The sequence below is a fragment of the Zingiber officinale genome, chromosome 1A, assembly GCF_018446385.1.
Source record: "Zingiber officinale cultivar Zhangliang chromosome 1A, Zo_v1.1, whole genome shotgun sequence".
NCBI lineage: Eukaryota > Viridiplantae > Streptophyta > Magnoliopsida > Zingiberales > Zingiberaceae > Zingiber > Zingiber officinale.
This window is the reverse complement of record NC_055987.1, coordinates 135,067,108-135,089,242: the sequence shown is the minus strand read 5'-3', so window position 1 is coordinate 135,089,242 and position 22,135 is coordinate 135,067,108. Positions and strand designations below refer to the sequence as shown.

The window sequence follows — 22,135 nt, the reverse complement described above, 5'->3', positions numbered from 1 at the left end:
GTCTTTGAGTATTTTACACCATTTTTTCCAAAAATCAGCGTCTATAAGCGCAGATTTTCGCTCTTAGACATCGGTTTTTTAAGCTGATGTCTATGAGCGCCTTTTTTTTCATTAATAGACACTGATTTTAATAGCGGTTTTTAAAACCCGGTGCCTATGATAAAATAAAATAATTTAATTTCCCACCAATACTTAGCCAAAATTTACAACACTTCACTCTTCCTTCCAAACCTAAACCTATATCGCGCCGTCCACCGTATTCCGTCTCAATGCCGCCACTACTTTCCTCCTCGCCGCTAGCCGCCCAACCATCTCTCTCAGCCTCATCTTCCTCTTCCCCTTCCTTTGGGTGAGAAGAGGCTGCCTGTGTGGCTTGGAGTCATCGCCGGGTCGCTAGAAGTCGCCCTCCTCCACTCTTTCTCGATCCCATATCTGGTAACCTCGATTCCTCATCTCCTTCTTCCGATTTGATCCCTCCTTGTCGATCCTTGCGTGGCCAAGACTGATCGGAGCTCCTTGCTCACTGATTTTGCTGATCGCGGTAAGATTCGGCGCTGCCTCCAGGTGTGTTATCGACTAATCGGTCGACATGGTGAGGGGGAAGACGTAGATGAGGAGGATAGAGAACCTGGCCAGCCGGCAGGTGACCTTTTCCAAGCATTTGAGAGGCCTTCTGAAGAAGCCCTTTGAGCTCTCTGTGCTCTGCGATGTCGAGCACCAAATGTCAAGTATTCCCCAAGTACTCCTTATGGTTATCGATTTGTGAACTGGGTAACAAAAGTCAAGTATTTTTGTTTTTCATCCGAAATGAAAGTACCAGTGCTTCCATACTTGACCAATTTGAGCTTGATCAGGAGTTAAATGCATATTTTGCATTTTTGTTCGAACTTATTGTTGAGAGGGGACCTTCTGTGGGTTTGAATGTTAACCTTAGCCGATATGATCTGTTTCAAGGTCATCTCTTCATTGCTGACTCTGGAAGACTTGACATTCTGTAAGTAGAAAATGATTTTCTAATTTCTCAGCAAAGTTATGGCTTTCTTATTGTTTGAAATTCTGTGTTCTTCTGCAGTGCTCACTCTATTTTCATGCTCCTTTTGTCAGAGTGACAAGTGTTTTCAAGGAATAGTAGCAAACATAGAACGTGCCTTAGTGTTTGTGATGCCTATGCAAATTTAAGTAGAAAAAAAATTAAACAATTAAACTAAAATGATTTATCTCTTGGTAAATGATCACAGGCTACTGAAGTCGCTACTGAAGCACTACAACAAAAACCCTCATAAACATCGGTTTTCCACCACTGTCTATTACATTTTCGACCGATGTCTATGAAGGCGATATAAAAGGTCTGCCATTTTAGACATCGGGTTATAACCGGTGTAGTATCACTTAACGACATCGGGTGTAAAACCGATGTAATATTATATGTTAATAACACCAGTTTTGACAATGGTATACGACTGATGTAATATTAGTTAATGACACCGGTTTTAAAGCAGTGGAAAACCGATGTAATATCAATATTGTTTAACGACACAAATTCGATTTCTGAAACAGTGAAAAATCGACAGTATCCAAGAAAATACACAAATATTCACAAATTACATAAATATTCTTCTTCCAACAGTATCCATAAAATACACAAATATTCATAAATTACATAAATATTCTTCTTACAACAATATCCATAAAATACACAAATATTCTTTTTACATCAAAAGTTAATAGATATTGTACACATCAAGGTAGAACATGGTGAGTCAAAAATCAAGCTGAGGCTACATTAAATTATGAGAATCAGAATCTGTTCAACTTGCGATACTGCTCCATTCTTCTTGCGCCTTTCATTTCCCTAATCTCACCACTTTTCACCTTCAAATGCCTAGTTTTCTGAGTTAAAACATCCACTGTTCTAATCTGTCAAACAAAAGTATCATTTGGTCTACTTAACTATAGCAAAGAATAAAAATAGAAGAATTATACATGCTGTAGAAATCCTAGAATATCACCATCAGAAAGAAATTGACATGGGATAATATACGCAATTTACATTCCATGCAAATGCATGCATCATCCAAAGTTTTCAAAAATCAAATACCTTTCCTACTCAAATGTAATCTAGCATGCATTCAGCCCACTCGAACCACACTTCATCAATTTCAACTCTGGAGTACTTGAGATTTATAAACTGTAAAAACACATAAATAATATATTAGTAAACCAAGACCAAAAATCATAGTTAAAAAAGTAGTAAGAGCACCAGGTAACAAGATGACTAATTTGAATGCTTAAAAAGAGACACATTCATCATTTATCTCAACCACATCATATAGTGATAGATCTATCATTCCTGGGAACTTAATATATTCCAAACTAGAAATTATTGCAACAAAGTTTTCTCATAGTTGCAATTTAACTAATTAAACCATTTTCAATCCAAATCAATTTAACTAATATACTCACTGCTTCAATAAGCATCTGCACTTCAGACTCCACCAGATGTGAACCAAATTTAGCGAGCCCAGTTTTGAGTTCATCATGGGATACAATGCCATCATTGTCAGCATCCATCATCTTGAACATATCTTTAATGTCTTCCACTTCTTCAGTAGATAAGTGATCAGCAATAACCTAATGAATAATCAACCAAACCAAGTTATACTCTGCAATCAAAAACATCCCATTTAACTACTAATTGCAGTGAGACAAACCCTTAAAGCTCTCCTTTTGAATCTGTTCATCATGAAAATTGTTTAAGTCTTGACTTGACAACATCACCAAGAGGTATTTGAGGCTTTCTTTGCATTCTGAAGCCAATGATGCTCTGTATGGGGAAAAAATGTATAAGCATCAGTTCGACATAAGAAAGAAAACAACACCAAGTAGAAAACCCAAGAACAGGATGACAAGCTAAAGAAATATGGATACCATCCCAGATAATAAAAATGATCTCAATTCTCAAATTATCAAATGTTAGGGACACTTCCATTGAAGTTATATTAACAAATAGCATACAGTGTAAACATACCAAGCACTTGCTTTGTAGTTAATCGAAGCTTGGGATCAGGTTCCAACATCAACCGAACTAAATTTTTAGCACTATCAGAAATACTAGGCCATGGTTCCCATTTGAAATCTATTACGCCCCTAAGAATTGCTTGAGCAACTCCCTGTTCAGTTTCTGCAATTAAGAAATCATAGCTCGTTAGATAGAAAATGTATCTGAAGAAATACAAAAAGTGTATTAATTAATAGAAAATAAGTATCTTATTAGCATAAAGTGATAGAACTAATAAAGAATAGATTTATTCATGGAAAGCTTACAATAGACAATAAGTAACTTATTTGTAGAAAGTGGTAGAACAAATAATGAAGTGTGCAAAATGGATTTATTGATAGAAAGCTTACCAGCCCAAAATGGTGGAACTCCACACAGTAAGATATAGAGTATAACTCCAGCACTCCATATATCAATTTCTGGTCCATAATTCCGTTTTAAAACTTCTGGAGCCATGTAATTGTTGGTTGCTACTCGGAAAGCTTAGAGGTTCCACTGTACAAAAATTTTGTACAAAGGTCTGAACCTTTTCCTAGCTACCATGTGTTCTTTTAAATTAAATTTTGGATCGCCTGCAGAACTTAACACGTTTGATCCAAAACTTAATCTATTTGTTCTTTTAGGTTTTGACTTGGATCTCCTGCGGAACTTAACACGTTCGACCCAAATCACCTTAAGTTATTAATTCCATTAAATATTAATTTCCATAATTGGTTCCCAGTACTGACGTGGCGAGGCACATGACCTTCTTGGATATGGGAGCAACCACCACTGACTAGACAAAACCTTTTATAGAAATCTAATATTTAATTTCCTAAAATAACTTTAGGTTAACCGAAAAGAACAATCAAATCACAAGGAAAAATAAAACAAAAGAACACAACTTCGAAAAACATATTCGAAACACTAGAATCGTAAGCCTCTTGTATTTGGTATTATTTCCATAAATAACTAGCATGATGCGGAAAGAAAAATTACTAGTTATACCTTCTAGAAAGACCTCTTGATCTTCTACCGTATTCCTCTTCTAACCTCGGACGTTGTGTGGGCAACGATCTTCCGAGATGAGAAACCACCAAGCACCTTCTTCTCCTCCTAGCTAGGTTCGGCCAACACAAAGAAGCTTCACCAAGGACGAAGAACAAAACACCAACCAAGCTCCAAGGGATACAAGCTTTCTCTCCTTCTTCTTCTTCTTCTCCGAGTAGTATCCGGCCACCACAAGAGCTCCAAGCCAATAGAGAAGGTTCGGCCACCACCAAGAGGAAGAGAGGTTGGCCGGCCACAACACCAAGGAAAAGAGGGAGAGAAATAATAGAGGTTGTATCCCATGAAGGCACCCCTACCCCTTCTTTTATATTCCTTGGCTTTGGCAAATAAGGAAATTTATTTATAATAAAATTTCCTTAACTTTCTTTGACAATAATTAATTAAGAAAAATTTAATAAAATTTCTTAATCAACTAATCATGGCCGGCCACCTCAAATAGAAAAATTAGGAGAGTTTCAATCAACAATTAAAACTTCCTTATTTGTCTTTGAAATTTTTAAAAAATAAAATTTCCCTTTATAATCCCTTCATGGTTAATAAAAAGAAAATTCTATAATTTTAATTTTTCAACATGTGAATAATTTTTTAAAGAGAAAATAAAATATCTCACCAATCTACAAATAAGGAAAGTAATCTAATCTCTTTCTTTAATCTTTTGTAGATCCTTTACAAGAGAGATATTTTAATTTCAATTCTCTTTAATAAATTATGTCTTCCACATAAAAATTAAAATTAAAATTATTTTTAATTTAATATGGTCGGCCCCCTCTAGCTTGGGTTCAAGCTAGGGCCGGCCACCTTAAACCATGCTTAGGCCGGCCCTAGCTTGATTCCAAGCTAGCTTGGCCGGCCCCCTTTAGGTGGGTATAGAAGGTGGGTATAGGTGGGTATAGTACTCTATAAATAAGAGGCTACGATAGGGACCGAGAGGAGGAATTGGTTTTGGTCTCCCGATAAAATTAAGCATCCCGTGTTCGCCCCGAACACACAACTTAATTTTATCAATAATAATTCATTCCACTAAAGAACTATTATTGAACTACCGCGCCAATCCCAAATTACATTTTTGGGATCCTTCTTATTATGAGTGTGTTAGTCTCCCTGTGTTTAAGATATCGAATGTCCACTAATTAAGTGAGTTACTGACAACTCATTTAATTAATATCTTAGTCCAAGAGTAGTACCACTCAACCTTATCGTCATGTCGGACTAAGTCCACCTGTAGGGTTTAACATGACAATCCTTATGAGCTCCTCTTGAGGACATTATCAACCTAGTATCTCTAGGACACAGTTTCCTTCTATAATCAACAACACACACTATAAGTGATATCATTTCTCAACTTATCAGGCTTATTGATTCATCGAACTAAATCTCACTCATTGATAAATTAAAGAAATAAATATCAAATATATGTGCTTGTTATTATATTAGGATTAAGAGCACACACTTCCATAATAACTGAGGTCTTTGTTCCTTTATAAAGTCAGTATAAAAGAAAACAACCTCTAATGGTCCTACTCAATACACTCTTAGTGTACTAGTGTAATTATATAGTTAAGATAAACTAACACCTAATTACACTACGACCTTCCAATGGTTTGTTCCTTTCCATCATGGTCGTGAGCTACTGTTTATAAGGTACTGATAACATGATCTTCTATGTGTGACACCACACACCATGTTATCTACAATATAAATTAACTGAACAACTACATTTATCATAAATGTAGACATTTGACCAATGTCATTCTTATTTCTAGATAAATGTTTTATACCAAAAGCTAGACTTTTAGTATACATCCTAACAATCTCCCACTTATACTAAAAGACTAAGCTGCCATATCTGCTGCCATACATCTGATTCCCATGCCTTTCAAAAAACTCTTGCCTTAAGGACCTTAGGTTATCATCTGATGCAATATAGGCGGCAACAACTTCTCCTCGTTATACAATTTCTCGTATTGGGTAGTACTTGCGCTCTATTGTGTTTACTTGCCTTATAGACTCATGGTTTCTTCGAGTTTGCTACTGCACCATTATTATTACAATAAATTGTAATAATCTTTGGACAAACTAGAAATCATATCTAAGTCTATCTTGAGGTTATTTAAGTCATTCAGCTTTTATGGCTACCTCAGAGGCTTGTCATATACTCAGCTTCTATGGTGGAGTCCAGAAAAACACCTATGCTTATCACTCTTCCATAGTTATGACTTTTCCTCCTAAAGTAAACACAAAACCCCGTGGTCGACTTATTATTGTCCCTATCCGATTGGAAGTCAAAATCCATGTAACCTACAGGAACCAAATTAACTGCCTTGTAAGCTAGCATATAATCTCTTAGTGCCTAATATATGCTTTACTGCAGTCCAATGTCCTTGTCTAGGGTTACTTTGATATCTGCTAACTATGCCCTTGGCAAAACAGATTTCTGATCTCGTGCATAGCATACATTAGGTTGTCTAACTGCCGAAGCATAAAGAACTGCCTACATGTCCTCAATCTCCTTTGATGTCATCGGAGACATCTCTTTAGATAAAGACACTCCATGCTTAAAAGATAAGAAACCTTTCTAGGAGTTTTGCATGCTAAAAATGAGCAAGGATTTTTCCGATGTATTAAGCTTGGGATAAGTAATATATATATATATATTTTCTTGCGATCCCTTATTAATTTGATCTCAAAAATATATACATTCTCCCAAGTCCTTCATATCGAATTATTTGGACAACCATACCCTTACTTCTGACAACATTTTGATATTGTTCCCAACTACCAAAAATGTTATCTACGTATAGTACAAGAAACACCACCACGTTTCCATCACACCTTTTGTATACACAAGACTTATCCGTTTACTCAATAAATCCATAGGTCTGGATTACTTTGATAAACTGGATGTTCCAAGACCTTGAAGCTTTGCCTCAGTCGATAGACTGATTGAGCTTGCACACAAGATGCTCTTAGCCCTTTACAATGAACCCTTCTAGTTGCTTTATATGGATGCTTTCTTCAAGACTTCCATTAAGGAATGCTGTCTTGACATCCACTTGCCAAATAGATAAAAGAATCCGGATAGACTTAAGCATGGCTACCAGTGAAAAAGTTTCCTTTTTCATCAAGCCTTGCTTTGAAAGTTACTACCTTCCTTTCTATCCCTCTTTTCCTATTATAGACCTTTTTACACCCAAAGGCTTTTACACCATTTGGTGGTTCTACAAGCTTCCAGATTTTATTAGAATACATATATTCTAATTCTGTTATTCATTACTCTTTACCAAGATGTTGCATCTTTATCTTGGAGTGTTTCGTCATATGTCCGGAGATCAGGTTCATGTCCTCCAGGGATCAAGTCCAAAAACTCTCCCAAAACATGAATCTTTTTAGGTTGCCTAACAACCCTCCCACTACAACAAGGCACTTTCTGCAATTGTGTATCATTTGTGATACGTGTTGCAGTTTCCTTGTGGTATCTCATCTTGTACAGTTGGTACTAGATTAGACATGCCTTTTATTATTTCCTTAAGAACAAATTTTCTTATGGGCACATGGTTTATTACATAGTCCTTTTCTAAAAATCGGTCATTAATGCTAACAATGACCTTCTGATTTTTAAGACTATAAACCTACTTTCATTTCACTAGGATAACCCACAAACAAGTGAATTCCTATCCAACTTATCATTGTCTCTCTCCTGCATATGTGCTGGACTACCCGAATCTGAATATGCTTCGAAATAGGCTTACGCCTATTCAGTAATTCTATATGAGTAGAGAGTTCTGACTTTAGAAGGTACTGTATTCACTCCCGTTTCCAGAGTATATCCTTAAAATGATTTTGATAATATTCTTAATAACTCATCAATCTACTTATTTCCATAAGAGTCCTATACCTTCCTTTTTCTACACCATTCTGTTGGGGTGTACCAGGTGCAGTTAGTTGGGATTGAATCCCTACTTCTGATAAATGACTCCTAAATTCTCCCAAGAGGTACTTACCACTACGATCTTATCGTAGTGTCTTGATACTTTTACTTTGTCGTTTCTCCACATCAGCCTCGTACTCTTTGAACTAATCAAAGCACTTAGACTTGCGGCACATCAAGTAAATATATCCGTATCTCAAATAGTTGTCTATAAAATAGATGAAATATTTGAAACAACCTCTTGCCTGGATGCTCATAGGATCACACAAATCAGAATGAACCAATTCCAATATATCTTTGACTCCATACCCCTTAGACTTAAAAGCTTCTTGGTTATTTTTCCTTCCAAGTAAGACTCATAGGTTGGTAAGATTTTCACTACTAATGAACCCAAAAGTTCATCAGCTACCAATGAATCCTACTCAAGTTAATATAACCTAGCCTTAGAAGCCAAAAATATAATTGGCTCATTTTCGAAGGTTACTTTCTCTTAAAGTTAGAAGACGTGTTACTAATTTCCATTTGTTGCATCGTGAGAGTTATTGGATTTATAAATTGCCAACCAACAAACAGATAACTTCCCTCTTTTTCTTAACAACAACTTTGTTATTAAAAGAGGCAGAATATCAAGTTCTTTGAATGGTTTAGAAACTGAAAACTAGTTCTTTCTAAACTTGGTGCGTAAAGACAATTACTCAAAAATCCATGTTTTATTCTTATCAAAAGATAAACATCTCCCACTGCAACAGCTACCATTTTTACAGTAGTGCCCATGTAGACGGTGTTTTAATTTTCATTTAGTTGTCGGGTTTCCTGGAACCCTGCAATGAATTACGGACATGATTAATGACATCTGTATCTACACTCCAGGTTCTGGTAGATAACACCACTAAACATGTTTCAACTAATGAATTAAATACACCTATATTGTTCTTAGTTCTAAGAAGACAGTCTACCTTAAAGTCCAAGTCCTATTTCCAATCATTACAATTGGGATTACTAAGTCTTTCTTATAGTATGACTACTAGGGGATTGACAAACATTTTAAATCCTAAGAATCACAAAAATACTTGGTCAAGATCAACTCCTTAAAAATCCCCATGAATTTTGTATGCCACGATAGTGTGGACGTATACAAAATCGAAGATAAGATTTTATTCATTAATTTTATTATCTCGTCAACTTTACTTTATGACGAATAAAATTAATAGTTGAGCTGTCTTTGATCAAATATTTGGTCAAAAACTTTTGAATTTAAAAAATATTGATTCCTCAAACAATATTATTTAAATTCACCAACACCTCAAACACCGTGAATTTTGCATGCCACGTTAGTGTGGACGTATACAAATTCAACATTTGTAAAAGGAGGGTTTTAACCCATTAATTTTATTATCTTGTCAACCTAACTTTTTGACAAATAAAATTAATAGTTGGTATCATTTGGTCACACAAATAATAGCAGTGACTCCGATGAGGAGGATACTATTAGATGTGTCTAAGTGTATACCATTACTTGACACTAAGTCCATTAATAAGATTATGCCCCTTCCGTTGGGGAAGATCACACGCTCTTAATTAACTTCCTATAGTCATCCAAAAATGGAAGTCTGTTCTAGTGATCCACAAACAAGCTCATCCGTTATGGAGGAAGGCACTCAGAGCCAACGCGCAAGCTTATTTGCATCACTTACAAACCAGTAATGGAGACCATGGGATTTACTTAAAAATCCCTCTCCCACTTAGTTATTTATAAATGAGGAATTTTAACTATGCTAGCCTACTAAATATGTAAACTAACATGCACACACAGCACAATATAAAAGCAATAAATAGAAAATCTAATTTTCAACTATTATGGCTTTTATCTCTTGTTGTCCTCCGTGTGTTGTCATCCCAAGCTGCTGCCATATTTGGCCACTGCCACCAGGTCTAGCTGTCGCATCCATCTTGCTCCTAGTTCCGCTGCGCCTCTGGTCCTTAGAAGGTTCCATGCTTTGCAAGATTCGATCCACGACATAAATAGAATTTTACATTTTGATCCTATATTCCTCGAAGGAATGTACATGTAAACTAGATCGAACATAAAATAAAATTTACATCCATCGATCCTATATTCCATAAAAGGAATGTACATGTAACTAGATCAAAAATAAAATCCTAATAAAACTAAATACAGCTCCTGCTGTATTTTATAATACAATCATGCACACACAATAAATGCCCTTGACATGTCCAAGGGTCCAATCACACACATAATAACTATAAGCCATAATAGTTGGATCCTGCATCCACAAAGTTAGCACATCCTACTATTAACCTGCCTAAATTATGTATGACATGTGCATAATTAAACTAATACCAAATACACAGAGGTAAAACCCTAGCTCTGAAACCAATTGTTGGTTGCTACTCGGAAAGCCTAGAGGTTCCACTGTACAAAAATTTTGTACAAGTGTCGAACCTTTCCTAGCTACCATGTGTTCTTTTAAATTAAATTTTGGATCGCCTGCGGAACTTAACACATTTGATCCAAAACTTAATCTATTTGTTCTTTTAGGTTTTGACTTGGATCTCTTGCGGAACTTAACACGTTCGACCCAAATCACCTTAAGTTATTAATTCCATTAAATATTAATTTCCATAATTGGTTCCCAGTACTGACGTGGCGAGGCACATGACCTTCTTGGATATGGGAGCAACCACCACCGACTAGACAAAACCTTTTATAGAAATCTAATATTTAATTTCCTAAAATAACTTTAGGTTAACCGAAAAGAACAATCAAATCACAAGGAAAAATAAAACAAAAGAACACAACTTCGAAAAACATATTCGAAACACTAGAATCGTAAGCCTCTTGTATTTGGTATTATTTCCATAAATAACTAGCATGATGCGGAAAGAAAAATTACTAGTTATACATTCTAGAAAGACCTCTTGATCTTCTACCGTATTCCTCTTCTAACCTCGGACGTTATGTGGGCAACGATCTTCCGAGATGAGAAACCACCAAGCACCTTCTTCTCCTCCTAGCTAGGTTCGGCCAACACAAAGAAGCTTCACCAAGGACGAAGAACAAAACACCAACCAAGCTCCAAGGGATACAAGCTTTCTCTCCTTCTTCTTCTTCTTCTCCGAGTAGTATCCGGCCACCACAAGAGCACCAAGCCAATAGAGAAGGTTCGGCCACCACCAAGAGGAAGAGAGGAAGAGAGGTTGGCCGGCCACAACACCAAGGAAAAGAGGGAGAGAAATAATAGAGGTTGTATCCCATGAAGACACCCCTACCCCTTCTTTTATATTCCTTGGCTTTGGCAAATAAGGAAATTTATTTATAATAAAATTTCCTTAACTTTCTTTGACAATAATTAATTAAGAAAAATTTAATAAAATTTCTTAATCAACTAATCATGGCCGGCCACCTCAAATAGAAAAATTAGGAGAGTTTCAATCAACAATTAAAACTTCCTTATTTGTCTTTGGAAATTTTAAAAAATAAAATTTCCCTTTATAATCCCTTCATGGTTAATAAAAAGAAAATTCTATAATTTTAATTTTTCAACATGTGAATAATTTTTTAAAGAGAAAATAAAATATCTCACCAATCTACAAATAAGGAAAGAGATCTAATCTCTTTCTTTAATCTTTTGTAGATCCTTTACAAGAGAGATATTTTAATTTCAATTCTCTTTAATAAATTATGTCTTCCACATAAAAATTAAAATTAAAATTCTTTTTAATTTAATATGGCCGGCCCCCTTTAGCTTGGGTTCAAGCTAGGGCCGGCCACCTTAAACCATGCTTAGGCCGGCCCTAGCTTGATTCCAAGCTATCTTGGCCGACCCCCTTTAGGTGGGTATAGAAGGTGGGTATAGGTGGGTATAGTACTCTATAAATAAGAGGCTACGATAGGGACCGAGAGGAGGAATTGGTTTTGGTCTCCCGATAAAATTAAGCATCCCGTGTTCGCCCCGAACACACAACTTAATTTTATCAATAATAATTCATTCAACTAGAGAACTATTATTGAACTACCGCACCAATCCCAAATTACATTTTTGGGATCCTTCTTATTATGAGTGTGTTAGTCTCCCTGTGTTTAAGATATCGAATGTCCACTAATTAAGTGAGTTACTGACAACTCATTTAATTAATATCTTAGTCCAAGAGTAGTACCACTCAACCTTATCATCATGTCGGACTAAGTCCACCTGCAGGGTTTAACATGACAATCCTTATGAGCTCCTCTTGATGACATTATCAACCTAGTATCTCTAGGACACAGTTTCCTTCTATAATCAACAACACACACTATAAGTGATATCATTTCCCAACTTATTGGGCTTATTGATTCATCGAACTAAATCTCACCCATTGATAAATTAAAGAAATAAATATCAAATATATGTGCTTGTTATTATATTAGGATTAAGAGCACATACTTCCATAATAACTGAGGTGTTTGTTCCTTTATAAAGTCAGTATAAAAGAAAACGACCTCTAATGGTCCTACTCAATACACTCTTAGTGTACTAGTGTAATTATATAGTTAAGATAAACTAACATCTAATTACACTACGACCTTCCAATGGTTTGTTCCTTTCCATCATGGTCGTGAGCTATTGTTTATAAGGTACTGATAACATGATCTTCTATGTGTGACACCACACACCATGTTATCTACAATATAAATTAACTGAACAACTACATTTATCATAAATGTAGACATTTGACCAATGTGATTCTTATTTCTAGATAAATGTTTTATACCAAAAGCTAGGCTTTTAGTATACATCCTAACAGTAATAAGGGCTTCCAACTATCTCAGAAAATCTTTCACCTAGAATTGGGGTAAAAAGAGGAAAAAAAAAAGTAGAGCACACCCTTATAGTAAAACTAAACTCCAAGTTATGTTATTGAATGGAAGTGATCATTAATGAGACTCAACAAAAATGAAGACTATTAGTATGCATTCATATGGTAACTAATCATTCTAACTTCATTAACCAGGAGAACTTTAAGACTAAAATAAATAGATGAATATAGTAAAAATAAAACTCTCCCTCAACTCCACTGAACAAAAATTGCTTCTTTTTCAAGCAGTGCCATTGCCAATAGTTCACTCCATTCATAATATTATGAACTTAATCTTCTCATTCCAGACACTCAGAGATCAAAATATTCAAAGTAGACATGAAAACAATCTCAATAAGTGCATTGCCAATAGTTCTTAAAATATTACCAAGGAGGAGAAAATAAGGAAAACATTCTTACGAAGTATTCTTTTGTTGTAGTAAACTAACTTAGCGAAATGCAAGGAACAAAATGTTAAGTAAACAATGAATTGTGAGATAAATTCTTTCCTTAGAACAACATTAACGTCAATACACGAACTATTTTAGAAGACAACACTAGCATAGATAGTTCCACGGCTGCACCACATTGTTAGCAACACAAAATAATCAGATAAAGACAGTATCAGTGGAAGAAATGTTATGTTAATTATCTATTCTGAACCTAATCACAGGATTAAATCAATGTGCCCACATCCGTACTTACACAGAAACTTCAACTGGTCCAAGCTTTTCTAATTAGAAAGAAGACACTTCATCAAAGGGGGAAAAAAATCAGCAAGCAGTAGAAGATGAGGACGATTTGGACCTGCGAAGTTCAAAGTGGCGAGGGTCTTTTGGTAGGACTTCGTGCAGTACAAGCAGCCATACACCATGGGACCTAAACTGATAGATGATGATCATTCTTTGTCAATGAAATATGCAGCAAAATCAAGTGATCATAGTGGGAAAGAAGGGAGGAAATGGGGGATGAAGGAGAAAATAAGTGTACCCAAAATGGCGCCTCTTCCGGCTTCATCAATGTCCATTATGCAGGGCTTCGCAGTCCATCTCAGAAGGGAGGAGCAGGAGAAGACATCCTCCCTTCTCCGCCCAAGTTGCTGCCAATTCCAACACAAGGAACTGAGGAAGGAACTCATGGATCATGAAGACATCCTCAACAATGGTCTTCATGACCACAGCTGCCGCGCGCTCTGAGTAGTGGCCCCTCGCCACAATGCGGTCAAAGAGCTCCCCGCCCTCGCACAGCTCCATGACCAAATGCACGACTCCGTCGTCCTCGCATGCCTCCCGTAGGTTCACGATGTTGGAGTTCCTCGGCAGGTGCCATATTATCGCGACCTCCCGCCGCACGTCCTCCACGTCAACCGCCGTCCACAGCTTCCTCTTCGAGATCGACTTGCAGGCGAGCAGTTGTAAGATACCGTAAATTTAAAATAATAAATATTATTGGATGAAAAATCTTATTGGATTTTTCAGGAATTTTTAGAAATTTTTTGGGATTTAAATGGAGTCCGTATGACCCGCTTTAAAGGGATGGATTCGGGATACAAAGGAGGTTTATTTGGAATATCCATTTAAGTAGGAGTTGATTTGAGAATGGACTTAGATCTTAATTAAATTTAACCTAAGGTATAAAATCAAATCCCTAATATCCTTTTTCTCTCCTCCGATTCTTAATTCCTTTCCCCTCCCGATCTCCTTGCTGATCCCGATCCCTTCATCGCGCGTGTGATGATGCCATCGTGCCGATCGCCGTGAGCTCACCGTCGGCAGCGGCTTTCTCCTCCAACGTGCTTTGGTCGAGTCTCTCCCCTCCCTCCCCTCGTGCGTCTCTCCTCCCTTTCCCTCGCGTCTCTGCTCAACGCCGCCCGACGCCATTGATCACCGCTCATCGCCGCAGCACTGGAGGCAAAACATTGCTAGATCTCGACGGTACCAGCCATCTCCGGCCGAGTGGTTGTTTCTTTGGCTGTTCTTGCTCACGATCGACTGATGCTCGGCATCTAGGGCACTGTGGGGGATTTGGTTCGTGTCGACCCTGGCCGGTTGATTCTTGTAGTCATCCTCCTCCTCCATCTGTTCATTAGAGAGCGTTCCGCATCACCACCAGCGGAAGAATCAAGTGATACCATCAGGAAGTAACTGATTGAGGTAAGGCAACGTCGAGGAATTCTTTGAATTTAAGGATTCATGTGTAATTGGCTTCTTGTTATTGTGTTCTTTCTGATTTGGGGCAGAGGAGAGCTTTAGCTCAACTTGGAGATAAACCTCCCCTGAGCAGGTCATCATCTTCTTCAATTCTTGCGGCTGCTAAGATTGCGGTGAAGAAGTAGAGGCTTGATGGAGGTGAGTATGGTTCTGTTTATTAGGGTTTCAGTAAACCAATTTCTCTATAGTTGGATTCTGGATTTGATCTTGGAAGGAATTTGGTGGTAGTGTTCTTTGTAGCTTCCGGACAGTGAAAGAAAGGCTGCTAACTATTGGATTAGCTGCCTTATCTCTAGGTGAGTGTATTTTGATGATGTACTTTTGTTTTTCTCATTAGTATATCGCTAAATTAGGTATTTCTATGGCTTGTAGGGTTTTGTTATTCTTGTTTAGATTTATTTGTGGTGAGTAGATGTATTGATTTAATTCATATTGATAAGAGATAATGAGATGATTATGGATGATTAGATTTGATTAGTGTGATGGTCAGTGGTGATTAATTTTGGGTTGGATTAATTGAAGTAGGTGGATTATGTAAGATTGATGTTGGATGTTTAGTAGAGATGATACAATTGATTGATTAATAGATTTTGGGTTATGTTTAGATTTAGAAGGAGTTGGATTGAGGATTTATCAGAGATCAGGTTTGATTAGAGTAATCCTAATTGGGTTAGGGCTTTTATTTAGCTATTTAAATTCATATGAATTTAGCTAAATAAAAAAAAAATATATATATATATTGATTGATGTAGGACTTGGATTCGGGACGAGCGTCTCGACGCGGGATTACTTGACACGATCTATCTTTTTAAAGGAGGGTATTTCTTCCTTTGCCTCTATGTATTTTCTTTGAGCTTAGTGCATGATTGTTATTTGACGGATTTGGTTACTTTACCTTATATCGTGTTCGGCTGCTGTTTTTCCTGCTTGATACTTTTGCTTGAGCTTAGAGATGATCTAGTTATATCATATACAGTCTCAACTCTTGATTTCTATTCTGCTGTGATTACGCGTGTAGAGTATGTATTGTAGGGATTGTCGAGTGATTGGATTTACCATGCTGATTTTGCATATAATGTGGATTGTGCGTAGCTTGGTATGTGTTTTAGGAGTCATCATGTTGACCGTACATTTGCATATTTTATGTACACTCGTGTTTGGTTATGTACTTTTGGAGGAGTTGTGTTGATTATATGTTTATGGTTTATACACGTGTCTGATGTGTTTATTACTGGAGGATACATGTTGATTGTATTTATGTATATGTGTCTTATGGGATTATTGGAGATTCTTAGTTGATTATACATGTGTAGTTGTGTACATGTGTTTGGTGGGATGTGTGGATTTATCATGATGATTATATTCATGTTGCGGAGTGCTTATGTGGAGTTAGAGTTTGCATGGATGATGATGGTGTTTGTATCATGATTATATACATATATATCATGTTCATCATTCATTGCATACTGATGACTATCTTCTCATTTGTAGTTGAGAGGGTTGTCAGTTTTTATAGCTGTCCACTCTACCACTGATGGAGAGTGGTAGCTAGGAGTGGAGCTATGTCCTGTCGCGCTTACTCAGCTGCTCGGTATTTTTACTCTGTCAGCCTCGACCACTCTGGAGTAGTGGATCTTGAGGGTACAGTAGTCAGGGGGCTTGAGTTGTGAGTGGTCAGGGACCCTTAGCTATGTAGTTAGATAACTACATAGTATACTGTCGCCTCAGTCGCTTTATAGCGGTTACGTGCGTGAGGCTTGTACGGTTTGTCACGGACCTAAGCCTCTCGGCCATACAGGGGTCGTGGTGTCTAAAGAGGTGGCGGGGGTGACCATGGAGCATGCATGCACATTTGCATTTGATGCACGGTGCATCTTTGGAGATATATTTGCATACATGCCTAGTGGGTACTAGTTGCACGTGTTTGTGGCATGTTGCATTTGTTTACGATATGATTGTTGCATATGGTTGTCATGCTGCATATATGTCATTTATTTTACATGTATTTGCAGTCGTATTTATATTGCACAGGTGTCACGAGTAGGTCTGTTGCAGATACGGTGAGTTTACTGACCATTGCACCAGGTGTCGATTCCAGATTGGGTATGTATCTATCATTATGTCGGTTGTGGTTTGTACAGTATGTATGTCAGGTTAGTAGGTCTGATATGTTCAGATGCATTGATTATGATAGTAGGATCGTGTTCTTTGATTCCCTACTGAGACTGTATACTTTTGATCTCCATGTTTATTTATAGTTCATGCACTATCTTTTCTATTACTCGCTGAGTTACCTATACTCACCACCGCATGTATATCTTTATGTTTTCAGGTAGATGGTTGGAGTGTCGCTCGGAGTATCCTGTCTGCCGGGTCCTACGTCACATCCGAAGGTCGTTTTTAGTTTTGTATATGTTTTATTTGTATTTGTTGTATTTGGTGGGTTGTTGTATTTGTTGTTGTGGTTGTTGTATAAAGCCTAGTCGGCTAGTAGTGTGTTGATTGTGTTGTATTGGGCTTTCCGTTTTCGTTTTTCCGCTGTGTTGGTTTTTAGTACAGCCGTGTGGGCTGTTTTATATATAATTGCGTGGTTGTGATTGTTTCATTCTAGCCGTGTGGGTTGTTATTATAACTGCGTGGTTGTGCATATAAATATTCCAGCCGCATGTGGCTGATGTATATTTTGTTTGTAGTGATGCTTTATATTGTCACCGGTACAGGGGAGATGTTGTCGGATTTTTGTCTGGCAGGGACTCCTTTGGGGGCGTGACAGCAGTTCCCCGGTGAAGTGGTCCAGGTAGAGGTAGGTGACTCCAAACTCCCTGCGACAGAGCTCGCGATCCAGCACGTACTTCTCCTCGATCTTGCCCACCGCCCTGTCATCTCCACTAAGAACCGCCGCCATTCACTTGGAGTGCCCGCCGTTGTTCTAGCGGAGGTGGTTCTTGTTGGCTAGTGGGCGGGTGCCGTGGTCATGATGGGGACGAGGGAAGGTCTTGATGTCCTCCCGGGCGACGGCCTCTGCGAAAGGCAGCAGTTTCCCATATCGAGCTCGAATATGATACCTCCGCTCACACAAATCGACCTAACAGCATGGAAGTGACTAGGGTTTCACATCAAATCAACCTCTCGCAACCACAATGAAAAAGAACCATTTTTTCCCTTTTGATTGGGGAAAAAGAGATAGAAGCAACTGAGAAAGCGTCCGATTGGGGGAAGGTGAAACTTTTATCGCCGACTGGACCAACAAAAAAAACAAGCGAGACTGCGAGCAACGTGGCCGAGGTTTTACAACGCAGACGCTTCTCCTCCTCCTCCGTAACCGTGGCCTTGGTTAGCGGAGTTACAGGCGAGATGAGGATGAGAAGCGGAAGCTGCCATGGCGGTATCTTATCCTTCGCTTGGTCGAGTGCGAAGTGTAATGAGGACGTTTGTGGTTGGAGGAGAAGCAAGGGCATCGTGTCTTGATCCTGATCGGGAGAGGAAGGGGCGTCGATCTAGGAAGGGGAAGAGGGAGATGAGGTTGAGAGAGATGGTCGGAGGTTTAGGTTTAGGCTGAGAGAGATGTTCGGAGGAAGGGAAGCGATATAGGTTTAGGTTTGGAGGGAACTTCACAGTGTTGCAAATTTTGGCTATGGGAAAATTATAATATTTTATTTTGATTCATTAACACCGGGTTTTAAAAATCGCTATTAAAATCGGTGTCTATTAATGAAAAAAAGGCGCTCATAGACATCGCCTAAAAAACCGATGTCTATAAGCGAAAATCTACGCTCATAGACACCGATTTTTGGAAAAACCGGTGTAAAATACTCAAAGACATCGGTTTTTGCTTAAAATCGTTGTTGTTCCACTGATGTCTATGAGAGTTTTTCTTGTAGTGAAGTCCTTCCTCATCTTCGACAGTTTCATCTTCTTGATCTCTTGATTGCAAGTATTAATTGATTGATGCATACAATGTGTTTGATGAATTTCCTCAAACACTGCCCTGACTTGATTTTATCATTTTTGTTTGCATGATTCTCTTGAGTGATAAATGCTAGTTACTGTCACTTGTGGTATCAATTCTAGTTTGCCCCTAACACAATTTCATATGCCAATAGTAGTTTTTGTGGCTGTTGTTGTTGTGATGCAGCTCAAGGTGCGGCTATGAGGCTACTTGTGAAAATGACACTTCCACCAAAATCACATGAACAAAAAAAATCCGGTAGATTTAGTTCATTTAAGATGCAGAGAGGGTGCTATACCCATCAACAAGATGAAATGATGACATTTAACTTTTCCTTATGAGATGAAATATTCTAGTTGGTTGGCTAGTTATCTTGAAGTGTCGTGTTAATTTTAATTAATTGGATAGTTGAAACTTGAAGGGTTTAAAGAAAGCTTATTGGTGTATTATGGAAGAGTCTTGACAAAATGAAATTTCTCAAGTTAATGGGATATTTTACGAGCTCACTGTTGACTCAGTTAATACCCTCAGTAACACCAGGTCAACCTCATCCCAAAGAATTTTGTCCATGGTTCCAATTCCATGTAGAAAATTAAATCATGGGTCATCTCAAAAGGGAATGTGAAGACTATTATAGCTAAGCAAATCATAAGAGAAGAACATATTTTCTGACTATAATAAAAAAAATACTAAAACTAATGCTTGTCATTGCACCATATGCGTGAAGTTTATTATCTTGCTATTCTTTTATGAGTGTGTGATCATATTTTCAGCTTGGTATATGAAAAAACTACATGGTTGCATTGCCTATTTTCATATGATTGAATGCATGCCATAAGTTTTTACTTTAAAACTGGAATAATAACTTTTTGCTTACATATGTTTATGACATTTCCTCTGCATTCATTGTTTATGGTTAAGTTATTTTAATTTTTTTCTCCTCTATTTCCCAATTAGTCTATGAATTTTGGTTTTTTGTCATTTCTCAGTTTTATGTATTAATTAAGCATATTTAATTGTGAAAAAAAATCCTCTTTTCTTTAGTGTGTTTCTGTTATTCAAGAGCCATGTATATATTGTCTTTATTAGTGATGTGAGGGTATGTAGCCAAGAGGAACATGTATTCTTCAATTTTATTTTAGCATGCATTTGGTCGAAAAGTATTGTGGCATTGTTAAATTATTACATAATTTATTGCAGAATGTTCACCATGCTGGTCAACCAATGCCTGGTGAGGAGCAAGAAGATATAGTCATGACCAGTACCCAGAATAACCTATTAAATATGAAGTGCCTTTTGACAGGAAAGCCTGTTACAGAATTGCAAAATCCTGTTCACTGGTAAAGTAGTGCTTCACTCTTTACCAAAGTTTTATAGTTATGTTTTTATCCAATATAAATTAAAATTCCATAATTTTTTGTTTGTTAGTAATGAAAGATGAAAACATAACGGTCAAGTGAGATTGTTTCATATGTACAAAGCCATTTTTTTTTCTTTGTGAATGAACAAATATTAAACGGTTCATAAGTTAACTAAAAACAACTATTTTACGTGAACTTCTTTCTTAAAATGCAGAGCTTGGTTTCCTTGGAAATCATGTTCCTTCTTGAACCATATTCAATTTGGCATGAGTCCTTATTTGATTAGTTGCGAACTATGAATTTGTGTGCTTTGTAGAATGCAATGTGAGATATGTTAATGCCGTAGACAACATTCCATAGCAATTTTGATTACCAATGGTAGTCTTTGGATTTAGCAGAGAGTTTCAAGCTTAAACAAATGGTATATCTGTTTTGACTGCATATTGGGCTATTGTTGCTAGTTTTAAAATTTTGTTCTATTTGACAATACATATGCAGGTTTTGTATCTTTTGCAATTATGTGATGCATAATAAGAGTTACTGTACAAGCTGATAAGTTCCTTCAGGGTGAAAAAGAAAACATAAGGTTGAATGAAAGCTTGCAATTGATGCAGCTGAAATACGCATCTCGGGAGAATGTTTTCAAAACATTGCAAGATAAGTAAAGTTAGTCAACCCAGTGCAAAAAAGTAAAGTTAGTCATAACAAAGTTGTAGTGACCAAATTGCCACATACTTTTATTAGTCTAGCTTATGAGGAACTTGAATGGCCTTAAGAAGGTGATCCAACTGATAGTAATTGAATCAAATGAAGATAGTGTGAATAAATTATTTTATATATTCCAAGAAAAATCATAATAATCTACTATACACCATGCATCACTATATTTAGCTTCTTTCAAATCAGTTGCCTTATAACAGATTATTTCAAATGTGCAGATCAAAGAAGCTGAGCAAACAAGTAAAAATTACCAGCAAAAGGTTACTTATCTCATTTTCAATCTCTATTTGAGTAGAATTTACAACATCTTTAATTTCCCTTATGTAAGCAACAAACTGCTTTATATCCATATTGACTATTTTATTCTATTCAGGTAAGTGAACAACCAAGAAGGATGTTGCAAAGTTCCCAAAGCCTCCAGTGGCTCCTTTAAGATGGAGGCCTCCTTTACAAAGAATCACCAATCAGTTGTCACCCTCAGGACATCAAACAAGCAGAGGTGCCCATCCAGTAATAGATAAAGAGAATTGTCTATTAACAAATAAAACTACTGGGGAAGATTTAGTTAAATCTCTGCACAGAGCAAGAAGGATAACGTTGGCACTAGTAAGAAGAATATTTGTGTACTATTTATATCTTTTGATGTTGTAAGAAGAATAGTTATGCATAATTTGTGGATACTCACTTGATGTGCACAATATCTATTATCTTTTTATGTTGTAAGAAGAATATTTATGTGTTGGTTATATGAATATTGACTTGGTGTGTTTAGATACATCGGTGCATTTTTATTTGTGATTTTATTAGAGAATTAATAATATTAACTTAATTTTATGATTTGCTTGGTGATAATATTGGTTTTTCACTATTTCAGAAATCGAATTTGTGTCATTAAACAATACTGATATTACATCGATTTTCCATCGCTGCAAAACCAGTGTCATTAACTAATATTACATTGGTCGTATACTGCTGCCAAAATTGGTGTTATTAACATATAAT

General features: G+C 36.9%; 1 pseudogene; it reads right to left on the bottom strand.

Moving 5' to 3' along the window:
- Positions 1-576: 576 nt before the first annotated feature.
- Positions 577-18,148, bottom strand: LOC122003486 (annotated as a pseudogene).
- Positions 18,149-22,135: the final 3,987 nt, after the last annotated feature.